This window comes from Hyperolius riggenbachi, chromosome 6, assembly GCF_040937935.1.
Source record: "Hyperolius riggenbachi isolate aHypRig1 chromosome 6, aHypRig1.pri, whole genome shotgun sequence".
Lineage (NCBI taxonomy): Eukaryota > Metazoa > Chordata > Amphibia > Anura > Hyperoliidae > Hyperolius > Hyperolius riggenbachi.
The window spans coordinates 300,445,330-300,471,120 of NC_090651.1; the positions used below are offsets into that span (position 1 = coordinate 300,445,330).

General features: G+C 44.7%; 1 protein-coding gene and 1 long non-coding RNA gene across 2 annotated transcripts in view; one reads left to right on the forward strand and one right to left on the reverse strand.

Annotated features, from left to right (window-relative positions):
* SLC17A7 (solute carrier family 17 member 7) overlaps nucleotides 1-25,791 on the forward strand; it is a 166,016-nt gene that overhangs the window by 20,210 nt on the left and 120,015 nt on the right. The window lies entirely within an intron of this gene.
* LOC137521649 (uncharacterized) overlaps nucleotides 23,906-25,791 on the reverse strand; it is a 95,040-nt gene continuing 93,154 nt past the window's right edge. The window contains exon 3 of the long non-coding RNA XR_011022172.1: nucleotides 23,906-24,029. This is a non-coding gene — a long non-coding RNA (uncharacterized lncRNA). The remainder of the gene's footprint in view (nucleotides 24,030-25,791) is intronic.

The following is a 25,791-nucleotide window of genomic DNA, read 5'->3' on the forward strand; positions in this document are numbered from 1 at the left end:
GAAGGGGTTGAATAGCAGGGCACTCACTCAGCAATACATCTACATCAGTATTTTGAGCAAGGAGTATAATTATAATTATGTATTTATATAGCGCCAATATTTTCTGTAGCACTGTACATAGTACAAACAAATATTGGGGAACATATTGGGCTTGATTTACAAAATGGTGCTAACTTTAGCACTGGCCCTTAGCACGTCTAAACTCAGTTGAAATGTGAGAAGTAGTGATCGTGCACAAAGTACAGCGCGCAAAGTTTTGCGCACGCACTGCACAGAGCGCAGGACGCTCCGCGCGAAGTGCCCACTAAAGCCTATGGGACATAGCGCGCGCGGTACTTAGCGCACGATCTAAATGAGAAAACCGGTGCTAACCTACTTAGCACCCTGGTTAGCACGCCTAAAGACTTTAGACGTGCTAAGTAGGTTAGCACCGCTTAGTAAATCAAGCCCATAGTGTATACATGAGGCGTTCAAATCTCTGTCCATTCAGGACATCCAACAACATAGGTACAAATACATAGTTGTTGGTGAGTGACTTGAGACATCACCAATGTTGGTAGGTACACATTCATATGATAAATTACAGCAAAATAAGAAAAATTAGGAGGCGGTCCCTGCCCTTGTGAGAATGTGGCTCTCCAGCTGTTAAGGAACTGCAAGTCCCGCAATGCATTGCAGGAGTCTGACAGCCACAGTCATGATTAATAAAGGCAAATGCATGCTGGGATTTGGAGTTTTATCATTCCCGGGTGGGTGGTATCTGGAGATTAATGATATAATTGATGAGGGAGGGGTTTGATTGGCAACATGTTTCAATAGTTTTTTATTGGGGTTTTTCAAATTATTAACAGCCATATGAAGGCAAATTGTCAAATAATAATTGTCAAATAATCAAATAATTACATAAACATATATATAATACAGTTTGATACATTTGAAATACTTATGCATATAACTGGTCACAAGGTTTGCATCTGTGATGAATAAGTATAACATAGTATGTAAAAACTCATTATCACATTATATTCAATAAAATAAAGTTTCTGGATGTATAATGTTTGAATGGAGCAGATCCTCCTGGGAACTGGGGGGACCAAAACCACCCTGCTGAATTCCCAGGTGTCGTATCCATCTCTACAGAGAGATGAATCAAAAAAACATTAATAAACCTTTAGTGATAAGAGAGATTGGAGAACTAATTAGATACTGAGCTGTGTCAGTACCCCAATTGAAAAGTCTCAATTTCAAGTGTTGAACTAAATAACAAAAAAGAAAAGAAGATAGGAAATAAAAAAAAATAAAGATAAGAATAAATGCTGTCTATTTAGATCATTGCTGAGAAAGAAATCATAGTTATCTTTATAATGATGAGTTATATTCTGTAGCATCGTCAAGGAAAGATTGGCAACATTAAACAAGATCAGCCAGTCTTTATGCAGTGTACAAGTAGCTAAATACGGTCCACGCCTAGTAAGGCTGTATTCACACAATACCTGTGGTTGCGTCATAATGCAAGTTGTAATCGCACAGCAATGAGATACAATGTTCCTGCAATTGGCACATTTACATTTTCGCATTGCCTCTGCGGTGTGTTGGATTCTATTGTAAGAACGAAAGCCAAGCTGCGTGCTTCTGGACGCTGCCGTCCTGTGCCCGTGCCAGTCCTCTAGGATCCTCCGTTCTCCCTTCGCGGCTAAGTTTAGTTCCTGACCGACTGGTTGTCGGGGAACCACTGCGCTTGCACATGAGCAGGACGCTATTGGAGATAGGAATGCGAGCTAAACTACGCACGGCGAGGGCCGCACAGGCGCAGTCGACTCCCAGTCGGTGAAGAAGGAAACGTAGCCGCGGCGGGAGAATGCAGGATCCTATAGGACCGGCGTCGTGGGCACAGGATGGCTGCGGGGGGCTGGTCGAATCACCAAGTAAGTGAAACTCATCGGTTTAGGTACCCTTTAAGTTCTTCAGAAAATGGGACTTTGACCAAGTTGGTTAACTAGCTCAGAGGAGCTCTTTTGCATAGATAACAACTCAAATGTTTTAACTCTTCCTATAGCGGAAAACAGAAAGGGACTTCACATAATTTCTTAGTAGGGCTAGGATCATATGGGAATATGTGTATCTCATCATGTCACATGTGGCTTCAGATTCACTTGAAAGAATTGCCAAAATTTTGCGTGACCTTGGGAAACACCTGCACACAGGGTCGGCCCCACACAACCCCCTCGACCAAGTTCCAACTGGCATGTGTATGCAGTGTAAGACATTCCTATTCCTATGACTTAATGACATATTGTATTGTCGGGTTGATTTTGTTATTTATCTTTGGGGGGAAATGCACTTTCATCTTAAAATCACCGTAAAAACACACAACAGCACTACACAAGTCTTTTTGTAATTTGTTTTCATTAAAGGGACTCCGAGCAGTGCAGAAACTATGGAAAGATGCACATCATTTTAAAGCTCTCTTTTTCCTCTTTCCAATGATATATAAACCGCCACCCTACGCCTTTTAGTTTTCGCAATTTTCGCGATTGAAATTGCCGCGGCCGCGATTTCGATCGCGAAAATAGAGAAAACTAAAAGGCATAGGGCAACGATTTAGGTGTCGTCAGAAAGAGGAGAAAGAGAGCTTTAAAATGATATCCATCAAGCCATAGTTATATTGTATTACACAGGGCGACTTTTTGTCAAAGTCAGCAGCTGCATTGAGCAGAATGGAGCTGCTGACACTGGGGAAAGTGTCGTCCTGTGTAATACAATATAACTATGGCTTGATGGATATCATTTTAAAGCTCTCTTTCTCCTCTTTCTGACGACACCTAAATCGTTGCCCTACACCTTTTAGTTTTCTCTATTTTCGCGATTGAAATCGCGGCCGCGGCAATTTCAATCGCGAAAATAGCGAAAACTAAAAGACGTAGGGTGGTGGTTTATATATCATTGGAAAGAGGAGAAAGAGAGCTTTAAAATGATATGTATCTTTCCATAGTTTCTGCACTGCTCGGAGTCCCTTTAAAACAAATAAATTCAAATAACTTACTTTTTGAAAGTATCACAGGTGGCAACATCTTTAGTACTGCCAGGTGATCTCTGCAGAGCGTTGGTTACTGAGGCAGGGAACACACTAGAAATGCTAGCGTTGCAAGTCTATGGGCCGCATGTAAAAATGCAATAATAATAATATATGTGCGTTTTACACTGTGCATTTTTGTAAACGCACAAATTGCTGCATGATTTTAAAAAACCATGTAAAACGCACATAACGTATCTCAATGGAGACACAGGGGAATGCATTTTTACATGCGTTTTTTGATTTTTTTTTAAATATGTTACTGCAAAACGCACCAAAATTGCATGAAAACCACACACTCAAAAATGCAAACACAGAGTGTGCTCCCAGCCTGAGAGTTCTAAAGCCATTACAAGGGCATAGCTGGTCTCTCAGAATGCTTTGGGGTGGAGAATTCCACATAATAAACAGCCTAGGTTAATCCTCAGTGGGAGGGCAGGGCTATGTACCATTTTACAGCAATATATAGCTATAGGTAGTGTGGCTGAAACCAGACTATTTAAAGTGAACCTAAAGTGAACCAAAAAAAAATGAGATTAACTCACCTGGGGCTTCCCTTAGCCCCCTGCAGATGATCGGTGCCCTCGCAGCCCCGCTCAGATGCTTCTGGACCCGCCGGCGACGACTTCCGGTTTCGCCGTCACCGGCCGACAGGCATGGGAACGCGAGTGATTGTTCGCGTTCCCAGCGTGTATATCGCCCCCTATGCTGCTATTGCGACCTCCTGGCCGCAATAGCAGCATAGGGGGCGATATACAGGCTGGGAACGCGAAGAATCACTCGCGTTCCCATGCCTGTCGGCCGGTGACGGCGAAACCGGAAGTGCTCACCGGCGGGTGCAGAAGCATCTGAGCGGGGCTGCGAGGGCACCGATCATCTGCATTTTTTTTGGTTCACTTTAGGTTCACTTTAACGTAAGAGAGTGGGTACCCAGAATAGTTTACTGCATTCTACTATATGGCTCTACAGTGCCTCTTTAGACTTTCCAAAAACACATGGTAAGCTGCAAATACCCTGTGCTGCAACCATGGCAACATTGCTCTGTTTGGATTCCAGATTGCCCCTATACTTCAGTCTTGCTGCATGACTAATTAGCTTCACAAAGCAGATGCTATTGTTATGCATTTTAACACCAGCTAAATCTGAGTCTCCACAGTTTCTGATACACATACTGGGCTTAGGCAAATTTAGGGGGGGATTACTGGTGCTCAGAATCCCCCGTCAGACCATGACCGGTGCAGTCTCTGGGGTAGAGATGGCCCGAACCTCCGATTTTCGGTTCGCGAACTGCAAACGCGAACTTCCGCAAAAGTTCGCAAACATGCGAACTTCCGCGAACCGCAATAGACTTCAATGGGGAGGCGAACTTTGAAAACTAGAAACATTTATGCTGGCCACAAAAGTGATGGAAAAGATCTTTCAAGGGGTCTAACACCTGGAGGGGGCATGGCGGAGTGGGATAGACGCCAAAACTCCCCGGGAAAAATCAGGATTTGACGCACAGCAGCGTTTTAAGGGCAGAAATCACATTTTATTGCTAAATTGGAGGCCTAAAGTGCTTTAAAACATCTTGCATGTGTATACATCAATCAGGTAGTGTAATTAGTGTACTGATTCACACTGACAGACTAAACTCACTGTGTAATGCACCGCAAACAGCTGTTTGTGTAGTGACGGCCGTGCTGGACTGGTGCGCACCATGGCTATGGCGGTTTTCAAGCCCATATGATCGCCGGGCTGAGGTAGCTGAATGACAGAACAACAGTGACTGAGTGTCCAGCTGATCGAATTTGGTCTGTCCACAATGAAGCAACAACCTTATTATCTATCTTCTTGGGTCAGGTGTGCCCCCCAACCCCAACACACTCATATAACCGGCGGTCATTGCTTCATTGTGATACGCAAGCCCCTTCACCGTGGCAAGGTAACGATCATGGAGGGGAATTGACACATGTACATACCTTTTGTTTTGTTGTTGCAGCTGCAGTGCAGCCAGAAAAATTAGGCAGGCATGTACACGCACCAGAATAATTATTATAGCGGCCACTGCTAGCTTTTTTGAGAAATAATTGTGGCCTGGTATCTTCCACTGCGGTGTGTGGCTTTGCTTTTGTGTGCTGCTTTTCCTCAGGTGGTCATCCCATTGCAGTTTGTGCTTTGTAATCATGTGTCTTCATAAGGTAGTTGTCCCTATGCGGGTCTTGGTCTTTCCACAGCTCAATTTTCGGTGGCAGAGAGTACAGATCTGCAAGTGGTGCGAGAACAACAACCTGGTCCTCAATGCAACAAAGACTGTTGAGCTGATTGTTGATTTCAGGAGGTACCCTCCCACCCACCTACCAGTCTACATAGGCGAGACCGAAGTCTCCAGAGTATCATCGGTCCGGTTCCTTGGCACAACCTTATCCACTGATCTAAGGTGGGAACAGAACACCATCAAAATTCAGAAAAAGGCACAGCAGAGGCTATTTTTCCTGCGCCAACTGAAAAAATTCGGCATGCCTTGGGAGCTGCTGACCAGCTTCTACACCGCCACCACGGAGTCCATACTTTGCTCCTCAGTTATCGTCTGGTACGCCCGCGCAACGGCCAGCGACAGACATAAACTGCAAAGAATCATTAATGAGGCAGAAAGGATCATCGGATCGCCCCTGCCACCTCTTGATCTCCTCCACGCGGCTAGGATGAGAAAGAGGGCCACCAGGATTTCCTGCGACCCCGCCCACCCTGGCAGCCGCTTCTTTGAGCCCCTCCCATCCGGCCGCCGCTTCAGAACTATCCCATCCAAGACAACCAGGCGCAGAAACTCTTTCTTCCCTCAGGCAGTTCTGCTGCTCAACAACACCGACCCCTGACTCTTCCGTCCTAGCCTGAAACCCAGCATACCTGCCTTAATGTTGCTCTTCTGCCTTCTCTTCTCTGTAGCCGCTAATGTATTGTAAATGCTGTTAGTATGTGTAACCTGTCGCCGTATATGTAAAATGTACAACTGTCATTATCTACTTGCCCAAGCCATGTGTACCACAAGCAATTCTGAGTACGGCAACAACCGTACTTGGCGAATAAAACTATCTTGTATCTTGTATCTTGTATCTTGTACAGATGGCATTGCTCTCATCTGAGGCAGACACACAAAAAAATTTCCACACCACTGAGCCCTGGGATGATGGCACTTTGGTGGTGGCAGCTGACTGAGTGTTAAGTGGGGTGCCAGAATCAGAGCAGGAGGAGGAAGATATGTCACGCTTCCGTGCGGAAGCTGAGAAAGATGAGGTGTTCTGTGTTAAATAGTCAGCTACATCCTGACAATATTGGGGGTTGATGGCACGTGCCTGCTTCTGAACACTGTACTTTGGTCGAGGGCCGCACGAAATCACGACAGCGTGACCTCGAACAGACCTGCCAGGTGGCCTGCCTCTGGCTCTGCCTTTTGTTTTGTCCATATTGGGGGGGATGAGGTGAAAGGTATGCACTGACTTGAATAATACAATGTATGGTTACACAGCTGCAGTGAACAGGTTGCAGTGACTGCTGGTGCAACAATGTGCGGTTACACAGGTGCAGTAAACAGGTATGCACAGACTGGTATATAAAACAGCGTGCGGTCACACAGGTGCAGTGAACAGGTATGCAGTGACTGGTATTAGAAATGTGTAGCTGTCACACACACAGGTACCGTGAACAGGTGTAATGACTGGTGGTATTAAAAATGCGTGCGCTCACGTAGGTAGGTAGGTAGGTAGGTGCACTGAACAGTGAACAGGTGCAGTGATTGGGATTACAAATATGCAGCTGCCTGTCACACACACACAGGTAGTCACTGAATGTGCTGGGCCTGGCAGTGGCACTGTAGGAATTACCACCAAGGAGCCAAAGGCCAGCTGGGACTGACTGACAGAGCTGCATATAATGCAAGTGGGCCACACAAAAAAAAATAGATCACAAGAACAAGATTAGCTCTAAAAAGAGCTGTTGAGGGGTGCTCTTTTAGCAATAAGAATCAGCAAGGAGCATGCTAACAAGCCTACAAGAGCCTAACTAAGCTTTCGCTATATCTCTCTCTGCAGCTGCTCTCCCTTCTCTGGTTACTGCAGGCACACAAGTGAGTCCAATTCCTGACGCTGCCTGCCTTTTATAAGGGGGGGGGGCCTCCGGGAGGGAGGGTAGCCTGATTGGCTACAATGTGCTTGCTGACTGTGATGTAGAAGGTCAAAGTTGACCCTAATGATGTAGTATAGGGGCGGACCAAACTTCCGAAAAAGTTTGCGGTTCTCTGCGATCGCGACTCACGGAAGTTCGCCAGTTCCCGTTTGCCAGCGAACCGTTCGGGCCATCTCTAGTCTGGGGACAGTCACAAGTGGTGACACCTGAATGTCTACAGGCTGCCTTTCACTTTCTACCTCTTCCTTTCCCCAACTCTCTTCTATCTCTTTCTCCAACTCTCCTGTCTCACCGTCATCATTCTAACTACTATTATGTATTTACCGTATATACACCACCAGTATAAGCCTACCCGAGTATAAGCCGATCCCCCAACTTTTACAATAAAAAACTGGAAAATGTTTGACCCAAGTATAAGGTGGAGTGGCAAAGCCACAACCACAACACCACTCACAGTCATAGTATATACCACTGATATCTTCTGCAGCACTTTACAGATTGCATAGCCATGTCACTGACTGTCCTCAGAGGAACTCACAATCTAATCCCTACCATATTCATATTCTAATTATGTATTTAAAGTATATAACACTGACATCTTCTGCAGCACTTTACAGAGTACATAGTCATGTCACTGACAGTCTAATCCCTACCATAGTCATGTATCTTACCATATTATTATTATTATTATTATTATTATTGTATATTAATATAGCACTGACATCTTCTGCAGCACTTTAAAAAGTACACAGTCATGTCACTGACAGTCTAATCCCTACCATAGTCATATGCCCTACCATATTATTATTATTATTATTATTATTATATATTTATATTGCACTGGCATCTTCTGCAGCACTTTACAGAGTACATAGTCATATCACTGACTGTCCTCAGAGGAGCTCACAGTCTAATCCCTACCATAGTCATGCTCTAAAGTCCCTACATTATTATTATATTGTGCGTGGCTGATTTAGACCTTCAGGGATATCCCCCTCTTGAAAATCCTGGGTTTGCCCCTGCTGGGGAGCCACTGAGCTTTAGATGCACATAAAACAAAAAGGCTATAACAGCTGCCATTTATGCTTGCAGTATATAGTATATAGACCAAAAACTGAATATCTTAAATCGCCTTTGAACCACTCTAGTTAAGAAGCAACTTTTGGCTGTCGGCTGCATTTCATTAACCCTTTTTTTTTTTTGGGCTGCATTTCATTAACCCTTAGGCTCTTGTGCATGGAGGATAATAAAGGTTGAGATGTTTTTGTGTGTGTGCTGACCTCTGGTTGGGATTAGCATCTGAGTCATGTAATCCAGCGGGGAAAGTGTCTCCCTCTTGGGGAATTACTCTGTGAAATCCGGAAAAGCAGGAAAGATTACAGAGGAAATGAAGGTCCTGTAATATGGTTCATTTTAGTCCGCTTTGCTATATGATAACTGGTGATTATAATCACAGCTGTGTGAACCTCACTTGTTATTGGGTGAGGTCAGGACTCCCCCCTGGCCGGGGTTTTACAGGGACAATTTACTATTTTGTGGTCAGTTTTATGTCATTTTTTTAGAGTCCACAGGTTTACAGAATTATGTTTGATATTGTTTCCATGAGAAATAATACCCTTCTCTACCCTCCTCCCCACCTAGTGGCACCCTCTCTGCCCTCTTTCCCGGACAAGTGGCACACTCCTCTCCCCTCCTCCCCACCTAGTGGAATCCTTCTCTCCCTCCCTCCACACCCAAGTGGCACCCTCCTCTCCCCTCCTCCCCACCTAGCGACACCCTCCTTTCCCTTCCTCCACACACCAGTGGCACCCTCCTCTCCCCTCCTCCCCACGTAGTAGCACCCTCCTCCCCACCCAATGGCACCCTCCTCTCCCACCACATAGTTGCACCCTCCTCTTCCCTTCTCCCAACCCAGTGTCACCCTCCTCCCGCGAATCGCACCCTCCTTTCCCCTCCTCCCCAACCAGTGGCACTCTCCTCTCCCTGTCTATGAGGTAGAAAAAAAAGAAAAAAATGCCGGGCACCTTCCGTCCATATTCATTTATTGCAGTGCATACAACGTAGGGTAGCTTGTTGAAAATGTATCCATATTTCAAATCATCATTTCAAATCATCCGGTGGTGGTGTGGTGGAGGTGGGGGGATACCGGGCATTAGTTGGGGCTTGCGACGGCCGTCTCTCTAGACGCTTGGTCACGCTGCTTTACCTCATAGACATTGACTGAATCCTTTCTTCAAGCACAGCCGTGGAGCACACGTCCCAGCAGACCTCTCAAGGGAGCGCCGGTGATCTGGTGAGAACGTTGTTTATTTCCTCCTGCTACTCACACTGCTCCACAATAGCACAGGGAGTGCCACTCAGACCCCACTTTATCTGATTTACTAGCACACTCTCCTCTCCCTGTCCTACAATTGTCCGTTAGGGCCCCCAAGCTACCCCTCCGTGGGAGGAGCTGTGAGTGGGGCAAGAGAAAAGATTTTCTATGGGGCCCAGCCATTTCTAGCTAGGCCCCTGCACGGGGGCACATTTATACACTAGGGGGAACAGTGTCTGGGGTTTTCGTCGCATTCGTCCCGATATTGATCGCCACCCGATCGACCACAATGACCTAACACCTTGCAGCATGCCCGATCAATACATGCCAAGTTTGGACCAAAATTGGTTGCATTGTCGATCAGGCATGCTCTTGGCAGCACCGATTTTCATCCGATTCGATAACAATTATCGAAGTGGATGGTCGATCAGCTACCAAGTCCAGAGATGTATGGTCACATTTATTCTTTCCCTTAACTGTAAGGAGAGATAAATCATGATATAAACAGATAAGGGGCCAGATGCAGTAAACTGTAAGGTACTACGCACAGCAATTTAACCATTACTACTACTGATACAGCCACTCACATTAACCCGTTAGCACCACGAACGTTACAAGGTAACGTGTGCATTGCTACGGTAACATGCCTTACACTGTACGTTACCATAGCAACGTTCACTTTAACACGGTCATGAGTTAAGTTAGATAAAGAGGGATAAATCATGAGTTAACTCAGTTAAGGCGAGAGAAATTGTGAGCTGGTAAGTAAGGTGAGATAATTCTACAGAAAAGATTTGTGAATCAACCACAATCAGATAAAAAACTGTGCATCTGTACAGCTCAAATTTGTGCGCTGAAAAAATGCAACTGACAATCTGGACACTGTGAAAATGTACATGTGTGAATGGATGATAGGAAAGCATAGATCTGTTCTGCATGTCCATTGGTCCAGTCTGTGAAACGGTCCAACAGCACCTAAATCACTCTGCCAGGGATTAGTCACCCGGCATGCCTAATAGATAGAACCCTCTCTGATCGGAATCTGGTTAGAGAGGGATCTATTCTTGCTACATACTGCAAACAGGTTTTTAATACATTTCAGCTTGTAATTTATTACAGATTTATTAAACCACAATTCAGTGCTACAGCCATCACCATCGATCTACTGCCGCTATTGCCCTGCCCCCACATGAGCAAGATCTTCCATCTGGACTGACTGATAATTTTCTATTGATTTTGGATGGAAATTGATCTAAATTATGATCGGGTGGGCAGGAATTCTGGGACCACGGTGATTGAATATGCAGGGGAAAAGTGACTAGTGTATGGGCACCTTTACCAGCTCCACCTCCCCCATACTGTTGTCCAATCACTAAGAGGTATGTGAGGCTGGGGAGGTTGTGTTCTCAGGAGTTGCTGCTTAGCAAAGAAGAAGTTACTCGGAAGTGATGGCTGGATTCCGGGGTGTAACTACAGCGGAGCAGCTCCTGCGACTGCAGGGGGGCCCAGAGGTGTGCCCCCCCCCCCAAACTACTAACCTTCCCTCCCTCTGATACCCCAGATCAGGTGTTTTTGTGGCTACACATGTTATGGGTATGAAGATTATGATGGCCACCTTGTTTAATGACTCTTGTAAGATGGTCCCCCAGGCTGTGAGGGTCATCAAGCAGAGGCACCGGAATGTGTGTGAATATTAATGGACCCCATCAAAGTTTGCTAGGGAGGCCCTATGATTTGTAGTTGTGCCCCTGGCTGGATTAGTAACACTGTGGTCCTATAAGCATATGCAGATGCCCCCAAACAGCCCCTTTTAAAGGAATGAGAGTGAAAGGAAATATCTCCCTGTCCCTGCGCCAATCGTTCCCTACTCTGCTTCCCTCTCCACACCAATTCACAGCGTACGTTAGAGTATATGTTGAAATGGAGCAGAATAGTCAGGTAGTGGATAGCACTGTGGCCTTGCAGCACTGGGATCTCCAAATTTGGGCCAGGATACCTCCTCCTCATGTTCTCTTCATGTTTGCGTGTGTTTGTTCCCACATGCCAAAAACATACAGATACGTGAATTGGTCCTCCCAAAGTCAGCCTAAAGCTTGGTATACACATCTAATTTTGATTGGCCAATCACTGGCCAATTTTACCACCACCATGTAGTATGAGGGTCAGCAGATTTTGAATACTATAAGCAGATTGAGTAGGCGAGCTCTCATACTACATGAAGAAATCATAATTGGATCTGTGGTACCGTGCAAGGCTTTAGCGTACAATACAGGCAAAAGTCTACGACTATGGTAGGCAGTGGCGTAGCTAAGAAGTTGTGGTCCCCAATGCAAGTTTTACAATGGGGCCTCCCAGGCACTCTATATATAATAATGGATAAGGCGCACCAAAACCTACCAATGGCAACTACAGTGTCAGAGGTGTAAGAAGGGAATGGGGAACAGTTTGTTAATGATTACCACTATTCAAAGCATCTGTAGAAGTGATTACTATGAGCACAGGACCAATAGAGAGCTAATATTGTAGTTGAGGGAGGGTCATTCGGGGCCCCTCTGGCCCAAGGACCCCGATGCGGTCGCTACCTCTGCAACCCCTATTGCTACGCCCCTGATGGTAGGGATTAGATTGTAAGCTTCTCCTCATGACTATATACTCTTTAATCCTTTCCAATCCATTTTCATGATCACCAATGCCCCCCCCCCCCCCCCCCAGCACTTGCATTTTCTTTGTGCTATCGAGGATGTAGATGATCGTGAAAATACTCCTGCTGCTGGCAACTGTGGGCCTGTACCTACTCAGTCTAAAGCATACATGTCAAACTCCGGCCCATAGGCCAAATCTGTCCCTCAGAGCCATTAAATTTGGCCCTCAAGTGGTTTCCCCATTTTGCATTATGTTTGACCCACTCTAGACCACCAGGGGAACAATATTGGTGAAGCCCTAGATCACCAGGGAATTGTATAGGGGAGGGTGGGGGCCTCTAGATACCAGGGAACTGTATAGGGGTTAGAGGGGGCCATTAGACACCAGGGAACTTTATAAGGGAGGGAAGTGACCAGTAGACATTGAGGTTGGCCCACGACTAGGTCCCAGTGTACACTTTCGGCCCACTTTGTATTTGAGTTTGACACCCCTGGTCTAGAGTAAGGGAGTAACCCAGCATCAGGAGGAGGGGATAGGCAAGTGCAAGTTTCTGCACTGTAGCTTCACCCCCTTGCATGCGGCCTGTATAATACCGTTAATTTGCGGCACAACGTGGGGATGAAGTTCATTGTTCGACACTTTGATCCACATAGCATAACGCCGTGCAAGACCAGATGCCGCGGTGGTGCCCCTAAAACAAGCCCAAATGATCCCACATAATATCTACATTACATTACACAGCTGTAGTGGATGGGATTCCTGTGATCAGAGTGTCTAACCTATTCCAGCACTTTGATTTGAAGAGAGTGACGCTGTGATTTTATCCGGCAACAAAGCCATCCAGAAGCAGCAAGTTACGTCTCACAGTACAGCAAAGAAGGAAGATGCCAAGGTTGGACACAGTCCGACATGGGAGCAGAGAGGGTTAACCTCTTGAGGACTGCAGGGCTAAACCCCCCTAGTGACCAGGCAATTTTTAGTTTAAAAGGCCACTGCAGCTTTAAGGCCAAGCTGCAGGGCCGCACAACATAGCACACAAGTGATCCCCCCCCCTTTTCTCCCCACCAACAGAGCTCTCTGTTGGTGGGGTCTGATCGCTCCCCCATGTTTATTTTTTTTTTAATAAATATTTGTGTTGCCTTTTTTTAAAAAAAAACCCCTCTTCCTTTAACCCCCTTCCCTCCCTCGCTCCCTCCCTCCCCACAGCCGGCCAATTACGGCGATCGGCTGTCATAGGCTTCTGCCTATGAGAGCCGATCGCTCTCTTGTCCCCCAGGGGGACAGCCGTGTCACACGGCTGTCCCCAGTGCAGTGCTGCTGCTGATCGCAGCGCTGCACAGAGTAAATAGACGGCGATCACGCCGTCTAACAGTCTCCCGAGCGGCAATTGCCGCTCGGAGACTGAAGGCGGGGCGGAGCTCCGCCCCCCAAGCAGGAGATGCGCGCGCAGCCTGCGCGCGATCTCCTGCAAAACAGAGCCCCAGGACTTTACGCCAATTGGCGTTAGGCGGTCCTGGGGCTGCCGCCGCGGCCACGCCTACTGGCGTGACGCGGTCGGCAAGAGGTTAAAACACTGCAGAAGATTTCAGAGCTATATAAATAAATAACAATAAGAATACACATAGAAAAATTAAGACTTAGAATGTTAGAATGATGAACCAATCAATATCGGTGACAGAAAGATGATCTGTCAGCTTTTTTCCCAGCAGGGAATAAACAAATATGGTATGCAGAGTTTATTAAAAGATCAGCAGTACCGATTTGCTATAACAGCATCTGGCAGGCTGAGCTGGGAGCACTGATTTGGCCACCTTACTAAAGGCATCAAAGTGACAGTGTGCAGTTCACTTTTTCTCCTAAGTTTTTGTTAGTTCTAGGTGATATTTTCACACCTTATCAATAAAATGCCTTTTAGGTCACCAGAAATCAAGAAAATAATCAAAATAATTTTGACAGCACTTTTTCACCTACTTTTTCAATTGCAGAGAGGTGAAAAGTTATTTTAAACAGAGGATGAAAAATTATCTACTAGGAGAAAACTTTGTAGAAAAAGTGAATTGAATAAGGGCCCCTGTCTTTAAGTTTAGGATTCAGTCAATAATTTAAGGATTCAATCATTAACTTTAGGGATCACTCCTTAACTTGAGGACATAGGGGTTGATTCATTAAGCTGCACTGCTAGAGCAGCGCAGCTTAAAGGAATACTATCGATTCACATATTTTTTTCAATTGACACAGGAATTGTTTGGGAAGTGCTGCTAAGTACTAGTGTATACATTTTAGTAGCAACTTCTTTGTTTACTGTTAGCAAAATACATTCAAAGTTTACTGACGCCAAAACTGACGGCTGACTGAGCCATGAGGGGAGGGGAAATTCCCCTCACACTTGATCAGTTAACTCTATGTGTAGCTCTGTGTGTGACAGAGAGAGAGCTCCCAATAGCTGCAGATCCTGTGTCCTGTGTTTCTGACGTGTCTGAAGAAAGCAGAGGAAATGTAACTAATTGTCACAGCTTTTTCATATTGTTTTTGTTTTCAGAGTTTGATATGTTTGATATTTGCTTTCTGTAGTCTGATATGCAACTCTGGCTGTGCATTGAAGAAGACACCCCTTCTGCAATTGATTTGTCTCAATATAGCTAAATCCTACCCTCAATAAATTACAGCTTTTGCCTCTGATATTTAACATGAAAAGTAGCAAAATGTTTACACAGCTACTTAGACATTATTTGTACATTGTACATTTGTACATTTGTACATTGTCATTTTAGAACACTTGGGTATCGATAGTATTCCTTTAATGAGTGGAGCACAAGTGGAGCACAAGTTATGCTTACACTACGCACGATAGTGCGCACACACGCATGCTACGCTGCACTACCGCACGTATAACTCGTGCTCCTCTCATAATAAATCAACTCCCTAATCCTTAATTTAAGGTTTGACTGAGGCAAATTGCTTAGTGAATACTAAACAATTTATCACCATGGTGATAACAGTAAAAACAGCTCAGAAGCATTATTAACGACAGAAGATAAGCTTGGTGAATTGTGTCCATTTGTTTAAAAAGGAATGTCAATGTAGTTAGACTGGCAGAGGGGGCCCACGCTGCTGACCACCAGCCTGTATGGACGGACACTGGTTGGCTGGCATCTATGTGGTGGGACTTCCAATGGTCTGCCAGACTACAAACACTTGCATATGATCAGGACTATAATATGATGATGGAGGTCTCTGGTTTCCTCTAAAGGTCCCTATTTGTACACCCATCAGAATGTCTGGCTGGAGGACTATAACTGCACTACTTCCACTGTTACAAAAGAAATGGCTAGAATCTACAGCTTGATATGTGTGCCTAATATGTGTCCAGCATACTAAACTCATCACATCAGCTTCCAGTGAGACTAATTGTACTTGGGATCAATAGTTCACTTTAGGTGCTACACTTATTGATTAGATTGTGCGTAACAGATCTCTTGATATTGCATGTCTCATTGTATGACTTCCTGCTCATCTGTCTTCATCCAACATTATTGACACTGCAAGGCTATTGCAGGGCAGGTTCTGCACTTTTTGCCACCTGAAGCAATCCCCCTCCCCCCCTCAGTAAGAAGTGTGGTGTCTGTTCCCTCCAAAACTCTTCCCTCTTAAGGTGCCCATTATGTTACATCTTCCGAACAATCAATCATAAGATGGAGTACCGTTAATTGCACCGATCAATGATGAATGATCTTTCTACCGATCGTTTCATTGATCCAAACATTTGGAATGAGTTTTGTAGTCTCATCAGATTGCTTACCATTTTCTCTCCGTCAGTGGCTCCAAAATGATCACAATCGCAATGATCCAATGGGACGGTCGATCATTCAGGAAATTGGATGGTTAGTTAGCGTAAAAAATGGAGCCAGAAGATCATGTACCCTCCCCCTTCTCACTCCCTCCCCCCCCTCAAGGAAAAATGCTACTGCAGGAGAGAAGCCAGCCAGCACTGGGTTAGTTGTTTGTTCTCCACTGCATGCTCTGACATTCAGATTGGGGCGGTCTAGATTTTGCCACCTGAAACATATGATTCAGGTTGCTTAATGGTTGGGCTGGCCCTGGGCTATTGTATCTATCTTCAAAATTGGGTATCTCCCTTGTGGACTGGCTATTGTGTGGACTGAGACACCCTTGCAACCACCACTTTGATCTGATTTCACATGCAGGCATACAGGGCCATAGCGTCACAATGTATCTTGACTGAATTTATATCCCGCTTTGACCAGTGTTTAGGGCTTTCTTACTTTATTATAGCAAACCAGAAGTAAAAAAATTAAAATAAACTAATGAAATTAGAAATAGTATGTGTATTATTGTTATTAATTTACATAGTGTCATCATCTTCAGTGTTTCTGTACAAAGTAAGACAGCAGTTATGGGTACATAAAAACACAGGCAGAATAACATAACACAGAAGAATATAATAGTTATAGTGACAAATATATTGTGCTTAAAAAATGTACAGCAACTTATAAGACACAAAAGGGAATGACTCCTGCCATTGCAAGCTTTAGTCTAAAACAATAGGAAGGAAAGGAGAGGTGGGAAGGTACATAACGTTTTCAGCCAGGGGTGTTTTGTCAGATTATATTCAGGAGTACAGCTCGGCCATAGCCTGGAAATAGAATCTCCTAGGTTGTTCTATGTTTGTCAGATAAAAATGGTTATAAGGGTTGGAGAGTGATGGATGAGTTTAGGAAGAATATTGCAGAGGAGGGGAGACTCTTGTGAGAAATCCTGTATACATCAGTGAAAGGAGGTGGTTCTAGGGGAGAAAAGGAGAAGGTTGTGTGCAGAGCAGAAGTTACCGTTTGCATACTGTATATACAACTTTATCAGAGTCCCTATTAATGTATCTAGTTTTTATTGGCAGTGGCATAAGTTCAAGAATACTGAAACAGTAAACAGCATTAGTTGTACCATTTTTATTACATAAAGTAAAGGTGGCCATACATGGTACAATTTTTCATTTTTTTCCGATTAGATAATTTAATTAGATTATTCTGTTGGATCGAATATAAAGATTTTTCCAGCATGTCCGATCTGATTTTTCTCAAAAAAAAAAAACAGAATAATCGTTCAAATTTCTTGATCGAAAAAAAAATATTTTCAACTTTCACTCGATTCAATCATTTCGATCGAATAAACAGGATCGAACATTTTTATTGTACCATGTATGGCCACCATAAGTGAAATAATAACAATGAAAAGACAATTGATTACAAATATTCCTAATTTGGACTAAAGGGCTGCAAACAGGGGCGTACCTAGAAATCCCCGGCCCCCCCTGCAAAAAAAAAATCCGCCCTCCCCCCTAGGGCCCGCTCAGGGACTTTTGGGGGGCAGGAGGGGTCGCAACATAAGAGAAGAGTGTGGCAGATCGGTGGGGAGGGGGGAAATTCCCTCCTCCCTCACCTCGGGCTCACCTCTCAGCGGTCCCCTACTGCAATCATTGGTGGTGGCAGCGGGCAGCAGCGGCAGCAGGCTGAATACATTACATCCTTCTCGCCGGAGGTCTTCAGATCTCTAAGAGCAACTTCCTGTTTACGCAGGAAGTTGCATGAAGCTCTTAGAGAACGGAAGACCTCTGGCGAGAAGGAGGTAATGTATTTAAGCCTGCCGCCGCCGCCGCTGCTGCCCGCTGCCACCACCAATGATTGCAGCAGGGGAGTGCTGAGAGGAGAGCCCGAGGTGAGGAAGGGGGGGGGGATTTCCCCCCTCCCCACCGATCTGCCACACTCTCCTCTTATGCTGCGACCCCTCCTGCCCCCCAAAAGTCCCTGAGCAGGCCCTAGGCCCCCCCCCCCCCCTGCGACAGCTGGGTTCGCATCCCCTATTGTTACGCCAGTGGCTGCAAACCTCAGCCTGAATTCTGACTTGTATTTAACGTCACACTCAAAATTAATCAAAAATAATAATACTGAATGAACGAGGACATATTTTCTGCCAGTACCCACAGAGTTTTTGTCATATGTGACTTGGGAACTAACTGTAAGATAGTTATACACACTAGACTTTTGTTGGCAAACTTTTGGTCAAAGGCAAATTGGATAACCATATAGTCAATAAGAAGTTGGGAGAAAGATTTTACTTGTATGCTATGCTAGACTTTAGTTTTAAAGTAAATGTAAAGTGACATAAAAAGTAAGACGCTTACCTGTGAACAGGGAAGGCTTTGGATCCTATAGCCCATTCCCTGTCCTATCTTGTTTTTCTCATTCCAGCATTGTCACCCCTGTTTAAATTGCTGATTCAGGGGGCTTCGGAAGCACTTTTTCCTGAGTGCTTCCAAAGATGGGCGGCTCCGTACTGCGTATGCACGAGTGTGTTTGCAAGGGCGCTCCCGCATGCACAGTACAGAGCCGCTCATCTTTGGAAGCCCTGAGTGCTTCCTAAACCTCCCAACAGCTCACAGACGTGTATTCAACCAGTTGGTTGAGAACACACAACGGGGTGACAACACTGGAATGAGGGGAGCAAGAGAGGACAGGGAACGCTTTATAGGGTCCAGAGCCTTCCCTGTCCATAGGTAAATATCTGACTTTTTTTTTTAGTCACTTTACATTTACTTTACTTTAAAGCAGGGGTGTTGCTAGGATCCTAAGAGATCTGGGCACTCCAGCCGGAAAATGGAGGAGGTCACACACCAGAATGTGGGTGTGGTCATGGGTGGAGGCAAATTTACATGATCTTAACAGCAGTCTTAATAGGCCTGCCAAGCAAAAATTTGGATGAAGCTCTCTGCATTTATACAAAGAAAAACAAAAATGCAGCATATCGCATAAATAGGCAGTGTCACTTAAACATTACTAGGCGGAGTTACCTGGCTTGTGTGCTGGCTGGTCTGGCTTTCTGCTGGGTGGGCTGACCTGCCGCCAGGTCATCTGGCAGTTTCCCCATAGCATTCCCTGATCTTCTAGTGGACCCTCTCCCATGCGCCTCCCATTGAGGCATCACATTTCCCAGCATGCCCCCATAGAAGAACCACAGTTTCCTGCATGCCCCAATAAAGGCACCACAGCACCCAGCATGGCACCACAGCACCCAGTATGCCCACATAGAGGCACCACAGCACCCAGTATGCCCACATAGAGGCACCACAGCACCCAGAATACCCTCGATTGATGCACCACAGCTCCCAGCATACCCACCATTGAGGCACCACAGCTGACTCTGCCTGGGGGACATCCGGGGCGTCCCAGAATATATCTGGGGCATGTGCCACTGATCGTTGGGGCTAGCATCGCCCCTGCTTCAAAGTGATCTAATAGTGGATCCATGCATAAAAAACAAAAAACACTGTGATATCTGAAAACAAAAGTGTTTAAAAAATGCTCAGATGCTGGGAATGGCGAGGTAGAGGGACCTTTAGCAATAGGGGCATTAAAATAATAGACCAAAATTTAGGCATACCTATAAATGATATAGACGTATCTGTAGGCAGTTTTGGTGGCTCCTATATGGTGACATTATTGTTGCCTTTCTCTGTAGAATTTGGGACTTTTTGCTGTGGATTCCAAGCACATTGTCCAAAGCTTTGAAAAAATTCTGAAGAAAAGTAATGGTTGTTATTGCGGGATTGTGGGATTCAGTTGTCTTTGCTAGTGATCAGTGATGCTCATCCGAGCTCGGATATCCGAGATACTCGGATATCCTAGCTCTTTTTTCACTATCCGAGCTCGAATACTGAGCTCGAATAGTATTAGCTATCCGGGCTGTGCTATCCTAACGCATTTGGATAGCAATCAGCTATCCGGAGATATCCTAGGCTATCCAAGCTCAGATAGCGTCATCCGCTCGGATAGCGTCACGTCACCTCGAGTCCTCACAAGCGAATCAGAGGGCTACCAGCCCTCTGACTGCAGCCAATCACAGAGGGGGAGCCTGGCCAAGCCCCCCTCTATAAATAGCGGGCGCCATCTTGCCTCACTCGTCCTGCTTGCGACTTACTGACTGACTGTACTGAGAGATTGCTCCAGTGCTTTTTGTCTGTGCAAGTGCATTTATTGCTCAATACACCTAGCGTTTTTACACTCCAACACTTGATATTCACCTGTATTGCTTTGTATTGTAAATAGATTGTATTTTAGGCAGTTTAGTTTGTGTGATTAGGGACTAGGGAGGGAGACTGTCGCTGGTGCTGCTGCAGCTGCAGCCAGCAGCTAGGCCCTGTGCCTAGGCAAGGCAGCCTGCCCTGCTCTGTGCTCTAGTGTCTAGTTACCTTACCTGTGCTATCACCTGTCCTACTCTACTGTACTACTTCTGTGTTAGATAGATTATTGTACTCTTTTGTAGTTAGCAGGCCCAGCTTTACTGCTATACCTGTCCTGTATCTGCTCTCTGTAATCTAGTCACACCTGTTCTATTGTTTAGCTAGATTCTTCTATTGTTTAGTTAGTACTGTAGTACTGCAGTCAGTGCTAGTAGTTGTTAGAGTAGTAGTACTACTGTGTTAGCTTTCTACAGAACTGCTGTGCTGTGAGCAGTGCCAGTGTGACAGTTAGTGTGCACCAGTGTCTTCTCCTCTGCTGTCTGACTGGCACTTGGCACGTGCCACATCCGGCATGCTCCTGGCACACGTTACACCTGCTGCTGCTGCTGCATTGCCCTGCTCCTGCTGCCTGTGCAGCTCCCACTGCCAGGCCAGGGTGCCACAGGCCACTGATACCACCTATATTTAACCCAAAACACAATTGCTGCGTAATGTTTTGGAGGTGTCTGGGGTGAAAACTGTCATGTCCCAGTTGTGCGGTTGGACTTTGGACACAATGTGGGCTGCACGACTGCTGTCTGGAACCTAGGCCTGATGTTAATTTACAGCTATTTTTTTTGGGGGGGGGAAGGGGGGGGGATTTTAAGTCCCCACATCATCAATTAGTGTTCCCCTTTACAAAATAACAATGCTACATGCCTCATATACCCTAAAAACGTTTTTACAGCAATGTAAAGGCCACTTCCGGTTTTTCTATCCGGATATCCGAATTTGCCCGGATAGCCCGGATACTGTGGTCGGATATCCGATTTGCATTCAGATCGGAAAATTTTGAACTCGGATATCCGACCTGAATCGGTTCCGGATTTTGAAAAGGGGTATCCGAGCATCACTACTAGTGATGGAACTGATTTTATTACTTGCTTTCATTGGTCCGTGAACAGTCATGCTAAAGCTGCCTATAGACATTAAGTTGTCAGGTTTGGTGGATTTAAGTGGTGGTGCATTTAAACATCAAGGTTCCTGATCAATAATGCAATATACTTGCATTATTCATTCTATCCCTCCACCCCTCACCCCTTTCTATAATATACACATGACACATGTGAACACCAGTATGTATGATATAAGCTGTTACTTATGCCAAGCTGTGGTGTGCTTCCGTGGCCACACCCTCTTCCTAACCAAATAGGGAACATGGTTGAGTGGCAGCCCCTCCCCTACAGAACACGTGAACGTTAGCACACTTCCCTCCCCTCTATCATTGTGCAATAAGGCCTGGAGGGAGAGGGAAGAAGCGTCTTTCCACATAAAATAAAAGGTCAACTGTAACAATAGGGACAGTTTGCCATATTTATTTCCTTTTATACAATACCAGTTGCTTGGCTGTCCTGCTGACCCTCTACCTCTAATCCTTTTGGCTATAGACCCTGAACAAGCATATGCAGATCAGGTGTTTTCTTCTATTGACAAGAGTAGCTGCATGCTTGTTTTTGGTGTTATTCAAACACTGCTGCAGCCAAATAGATCAGCAGGGCTGCCAGGCAGCTAGTATTGTTTACCAGGAAATAAATATGGTGGCCTCCATAGTCTTTTTACTTCAGTTGTCCTTTAAATCACAACATACAGGATATATTTTATGATTGAAAGTACTGTTTACCGCTTAACAGAACTCACCTGAGGATTCTTGCGCTTTAGTTTCGTTATATTAGGCAGGAAATGTCCACTAGAAATAGGTCTAGCTTAGCTTATTAATGATTAGGATTGTTTGAGATTCTATACTTTTGTGGGGTTTTTTTTTGTTTCCCTGCCATACTTTTGATGTGGTATTTTACATAAGTGTTTTGATGTTACATTTTACTTGATAAGTGTTATTTATGCCGCATATACACTTGAGTTCAACTTTTACACACTAAGATTCACCACTCCCTGAGGGATTTGGATACAATTAAAGAGACAGCAACCCTCAACAACTTTCCATTGAATGTTAAATGCATTTGATGCTCCAATTTTAATATTTGATCTTTTACTTTTTATATTTTTACTCCTATTTTTCTAAATATTTTTATATACACATACTTGTGCAGCCTGGTGTAGAATATAGCTGTTGATTGACCACTGAAAACAAGTTCTGTATGCATATCAATTGTATTCATATCATTGTAATTTTTTTTATATATACGTATATACTTTTTTTTTCAGACACCTATTTTTTCACTGCAGTGAGTGTGACTGTACAGTGTGGATGTGAGTGTGACTTAAAATCACCTCTTAGGATACTAATTTGTATGCATATCATTTGTATTTACAGTAATGTTCAACTGCAATAAGCTAGACCATGTTTAACTTGTGCAGCCTGGTGTAGAATATAGCTGTTGATTGACCACTGAAAACAAGTTCTGTATGCATATCAATTGTATTCATATCATTTGCATTTACAGCAGTCATCAACTGCAGTAAGATAGATAATTTTAACTTGTGCAGCCTTGTGTACAATATACAGTATATGTTTATTGATCATTTGAATAAAAGTTTTGAATGCATATCAATTGTATGCATATCATTTGCATTTAAAGCAATTATCTACTACAGTAAGATAGACCATTTTTAACTTGTGCAGCTTTCTGTCAAACATATATGTTGATTTATCATTGAATAAAAGTCGTTAGTATTCACTATTTGGCCTTCTTGTGGTCACAATATAAATCAGTAATAGGACAACAACTAGGACAGTTTGAATATCCTTTTCTACACTTGAGTTCTGTTTAATGTGTACACAGATATTCAAGTTAGTATTCAGTTGAGTACTTTTGCTTTATGAAGTCATTCATATACAATGTTTAATCTACTACTGTTGCGTCAACTATATGAATTGTATCATTATTTCTTGTACGCTGGAAACTCAATAAAAACAAGAAACAGAAAAAAAATACTGTTTATCTGTTCTGCATAAGCACAGTGCCCTGAAGACTGTTAAAATGTGACTGTCTGCCCTCCAATTTTTATGAGCCATGTATGCCTCACCAACCCAGTGTCATACTTCACAGGAAATCACCGTTCTGCTCATAAAAGGGAGCCAGAAAAAGTTTACCCACCAGGGATTTGGTGTCTGCAATCTATCCTCTTCCCACTTAGTATTCCCTTCCCCTGTGTTTTTCCCCAGCCTAAATAATTAGCAATCTGCAGGGTTTTTTTCCTGCCGCTGATCCAGAACGCGGCCTAGTGTACCAATTTGCTGCTCGCCTCATTTCAATTCATTATGCGGAATATTAACAGCACGGTGTAGTAACCTTAAATCCTCTGAAGTATCCCCAGATAGGAGCTGTGGTTGGGTTAGTCTGAGCATTAAAGGTCTGCTGAATCTGGGCCTGGCTTCAAGGAACCTCACAAATGGAGAGCTCGGCTGCAACATGTAGGGGCTGCCCCCTACCAACATGTGATATTATTTATTTATAGCGAGGGGAGGGGCTCCCTGGCAGCTCCGATGAATATTTGATGAGGCTGGGGGCTCTGTTGTATTTCTTCCACACATCCTGAAGATCTCAGCGCCAGCTCCATATGTTCACACTCCCTGCAACGCAGGACCCCTGCAAGAGAAAAAATAATGAAACACTCAATTAGCAACTCCATCAGAGGGCTGCTGACTAAACAAGACAAAGGAAATGTCAGCAGCACCTGACGCCACGTAAAAAGATGCTGTGGAAATGTACAGACATTTGTAGGTAGCTTATGTGCAGTACTGACTAGGAATCTAGGACTGAATGTGTTGAGTTTTTGAAGATGTTTCTTTTATATATTTTATTATGTTCGGTACTAAAAAAAACATAATATTATTTTAGTAGGAAAATATGAAATAGTACCAATAAATATGCCTTCTTTTGGCGCTCCGCTAGCTGCTGCGATTGTCAAGTTTTGCTTTACGGCTCTAGAGACTCACAACATCTGAGAGGTCTTTTTGTTTAAGCTTGATAAATAAGTCAAACTGGCTTGGCATAGTTCAGGATATTTAAAAAGGAGCTTTAACCCAGGATTGAACGTCATCTTAATCAGTAGTCGATACCCCCTTTACCACGAGAAATCTTTTCCTTTTCTGGAATACACTATCAGGAACGTCTGTGTGACTGATATTGTAGTGAAACCCCTCCCACTGTGTGATGTCAGGGCCATGTCCCTGACAGCTTCCTGTCTGATAACCTTTTTGCATTGTGGCTTGGCACAGTTCAGGATACTTAAAAAGGAACATTAACCCAGGATTGAACTTCATCTTAATTAGTAGTTGATACCCCCTTTCCCACGAGAAATCTTTACCTTTTTTCATTTAGCACATCAGGGACGTCTGTATGGCTGATATTTGTGGTGAAACCCCTCCCACAGTGTGATGTCAGGGCCATGGTCCTGACAGTTAAATGTCTGTGAACCTTTTGCATTTAGCCTATCTCATTGTTAGTGAGTGTGTTTGGACATAAGGGCAGTTGTGCTGTTCATTTTTTTTTTTCATATCTGCCAGCAGTACAAATGCTGACATACAGCCTCATGGTGGATGAAGCAACATGAATGTATTACACGGCAAGTATCAATGATTTTGTGACCTATGTTCTATTTTTTAACTTCCTACTTTGCAATTTTTTGTTTTATTTTTCTCCTCTTTTTACTATCATCAGTAAAATTACCAATACTCTTTAACCTCCCTGGCGGTATATTAAAAACCGCCAAGGGGCAGCGCTGCAGTTTTTTTGCTATATTTTTTTTTTTAAATCATGTAGCGAGCCAAGGGCTCGCTCCATGATAGCCGCTGCTCAGCGGCATCCCCCCAGCCCCTCCGATCGCCTCCGGCGATAGGCGATCAGGAAATCCCGTTCAAAGAACGGGATTTCCTGGAGGGCTTCCCCCGTCGCCATGGCGACGGGGCGGGATGACGTCACCGACGTCATGGACGTCGTGACGTCTAAGGGAGTCCCGATCCACCCCTTAGCGCTGCCTGGCGCTGATAGGCCAGGCAGCGCAGGGGTCTAGGGGGGGGGCTGTATGGCGGCGCGGATAGCAGCGATCGAGCGCGGGTGGCGTCGATCGGTGTGCTGGCGCAGCTAGCAAAGTGCTAGCTGCGTCCAGCAAAAAAAATTATTACGCAAATCGGCCCAGCACCGCCAAGGAGGTTAAAGAGAACCCGAGGTGGGATTTAATTATGCTAGTGGGGCACAGAGGCTGGTTGTGCACACTAACACCAGCCTCTGTTGCCTCATGGTGTGCCTCCAAGACCCCCCTGCGCGCCGCTTTACCCCCCCCCCGCTGCGCTAGCGACACGCAGTGTGTCGCCAGCACAATGTTTACCTCTGCCTGTCTGTTAGCGCC